This window comes from Coturnix japonica, chromosome 4 (assembly GCF_001577835.2).
Source record: "Coturnix japonica isolate 7356 chromosome 4, Coturnix japonica 2.1, whole genome shotgun sequence".
NCBI classification, from domain to species: domain Eukaryota; kingdom Metazoa; phylum Chordata; class Aves; order Galliformes; family Phasianidae; genus Coturnix; species Coturnix japonica.
This window is the reverse complement of record NC_029519.1, coordinates 72,336,079-72,339,155: the sequence shown is the minus strand read 5'-3', so window position 1 is coordinate 72,339,155 and position 3,077 is coordinate 72,336,079.

The window sequence follows — 3,077 nt, the reverse complement described above, 5'->3', positions numbered from 1 at the left end:
TCAGGTGAAGTTTCCAGGAATACTCAAGTGTTGGCATTTACTTTCTTCTTAAAGTAGCTGAGAATGTCTGCAGAATGTTATTCCCATTTTAAAGCTATTTTCATCAGAACACGTAAGTGCCCTCCTTGCTGTTTCACAGGGGTCACAGTGTTACACTGTTCTGTGTGGAGTGGATAAAAACATAAATGTTTGAGCAGAAAACTTTCATTAGTAAAACTGAATCAAATCACTTGCAGTTTATGAAAGCACGTACGAATGTGAAGGCATCACCTGCTATGAAAAGGAACGAATGTCAGCACATCAAATGGGATTTATGCCAGAGATAACGTTTCCCTACCGCTTAACACACTGCTTCAAAAATAGCAACAAGCTATAGGTGGCAGATCTGCTGCCGCTGTGCTGTGACAGCTGCCTACATTGGTACGTTATTCTTGTGCTCCTGATCTCTTAGCATGGCTTGATTACAGTCCTGTACTAATTCTTACACTTTCCTCCTTTCCCATGCAGAGGGTGTTTGCTTCCTCCACGTGAGCTATGGCACGTGTGGGCCTCTCAGAAAGAGGGATGGCATGTGCAGCCCCTGCTGGCTGTGAGCTACAAAGCCACATCTTTGTGTTGAGCCAACGAAGCCACATGGCAACGTACCTTCACATATCCTCCTGTGGTGCTTTTGGGGTGGACATTGTAAGAATAAAGACACATCTAGCTAAGTTTGCTCTATCTGTCTGTTTCCATGTTCTAGAATCTACAAACTTCCAGTGAAAACAAGGGTCGTTACACACAGCACGTAAGCTCACTTTGCAAGAGGTTTGCATTCGCAGTTACCTATCACAGAGCTAGAAGGACAGCTCGCAGACCTGCAAACTCGAGGGCAAGCAACCCTCTCCATCCTCACAACTGGATCAAGAGCACTAAAGGCTCCGAGCTCTTCCCGCAGGGAGGAAGGGCAGGCGGTATCCCCGCGTCGTGTTGGTGCTGCTCCGCTCTCACCTGTTGTGGCCGCGGCCGAGGCCGGGCGCGTCCAGCCGAGAGGCAGCGCCGCCTCCGCCGAGAGCTCCGGGTGGAGCCGCCCCTCCTTCCCGTCCGCCCTCCCCCGGCTCCCTCAGCGCCCCGAGGCATCTCGGCTGCTGCGCCGCTCGCTCCGCTGGGAGAGAGAGGAGGCGGCCCGAGCTTAGCGGCGCTGGGAGCGGAGCAAATCACAGTTCAGAGCACTGGGCACCTTTGGCAGGGCTGCACACATGTCCCAAAAGCAGGGTATTTGGAAACGCGCTCCTTTCTCCTGGCTCCCTGTAGTCCCCTCTCATCCGTCCGCTCCTTTCTCCGTCCCCTTCGTTTCCCCTCGCACTCCCCCCCGCCGTTCCCGTCTCCTCTCCCTCGTGCCCCGGCTGACGCTGCCTTTCCTCCTCCTCCAGTTGGCGCCCCCCCAGGCGACAGCGCGGTTGACTGGTGCCTCTACCAGCTCAATGGAGCCGCCGAGTTCGAGGTCTCCGAAGGTGAGTACGGGGCGCTGAGTTGGGGTGCAGCCAAGTGGCCGTTCCCACGTCCTGTTGCCCGCTGGTGGCTTGCAGACTCCAGGCCGATGGCCTCGAAACGTGGCGGCTGCTCTTGGCCTAACGAGGATGGCTGTGGGTGGTGGAGAGTTTGGCTGCGCTCAGGGAAGGTGGGGAAAGGGGCTCAGGCTGCTGAGGGGCCTGGTGTGAGCACCTCGGCCGGTTGGCTTCTGTGGGGAGATGTTGGGTTTTGTCCTATGGGACGAGGTGGCATCAGTCCACTTGGGCACTTGGCGCTGCTGTTGCTCGTGAGGCCATGCAGTACATGTGAGAGTTTTGTGCCTTCGTTGTGTTTTCTTAACTTTGATGGGAGTTGTAACTTGGAAAGGCTCGTTTCTGAATATTCTTTAAAAAGGAGCTGCCTTTTGGTGCCTTCTGCCTCTGAACCACTTTGAATATACACTATATTTCAACCTCTGTTTTCCAGTACATGCTATATGTAGAGTTGCAGGTGTCAGAGAGCACATTTCCATGTCTCCACTGATTCTGTTTCCAGTAGGTTTGGTGGATCAAGGACCTCATCTCAGTGATGTCAGTTGTTAGTGTGCACTAACTGCACTGCTGTTTGCAAGGTGAACACGTGACAAGTTCAGGGCCAGCTGAAAAACTTTCTGGTGGTGAGGCTGGATTCGGGTTAGACAGCAGGAAAAGCTTTGCAGTGATGAAGCCCTAGAACAGATGAGGTGGATAAACAGCCAAATCTCACTCACTTAAAGTTTGTTTTGCAAATGTAGGTTGAAGTGAGAAAGCTGCAGATGCTGCCATGGGGCAGGTGGAAAGATTAATGATTTGAGGTCTCTTTCAGTGTTGTTATCTGTGATTTTGTGGGATGCCAAGTTTTCTGTTATGTCTGTGTCTCATGTTTTTTTCTATTTGGAGCAGTGATTTAAGCCCCAGTGACTGATAATGAAGCTGCAGCTCAATCAAGGCTTTGGGCTAAGTTTATTTTTTCCCCAAACTATTCCATGGTGGTTTCTATTTGAAGGTTTACTTAATAGTGTGCATAATTACACTCGCATGCATACCAAAGTATTCCTTAAAATGTGTTGTGATTTGGTGCCTAGGTAATATTTTGTTCTTTCTTTTTTTTTTTCTTTGGTATTTTTTTTGTGTATAACTGCATACTAAACCAGATGTGATGACGATAGCTGGGGGTGGAAATTACGTCCGTGTGAGGGACTGTAATGAGTGAGTGACAGAATTTCTCAAGCATCATAGAAAGTTGAAAACAAGCTTTAGGTTGGCATTTAATTTTATTTAAAGATTTGAATGAGTGGGATATGCTTCTTAACCTCACTTGTCTGGGTAAATACCAGTGTTTCAGCACTGCTTTAATAGTATTATGTTTTATTTTGTGCTAGTGTTGCATTCCTTTGATTTACTGGGATGTCGTTGTCATATGACAGAATCAACCGTGACTTTCAAAATTAGTTTGCTAACCCCTGACTTCAGTTTTCTTTAACACAGACAATTTATGGATGCCAGTTTTATACCCTAACATAAATGGAAACCGTGTATGTTTTCTCT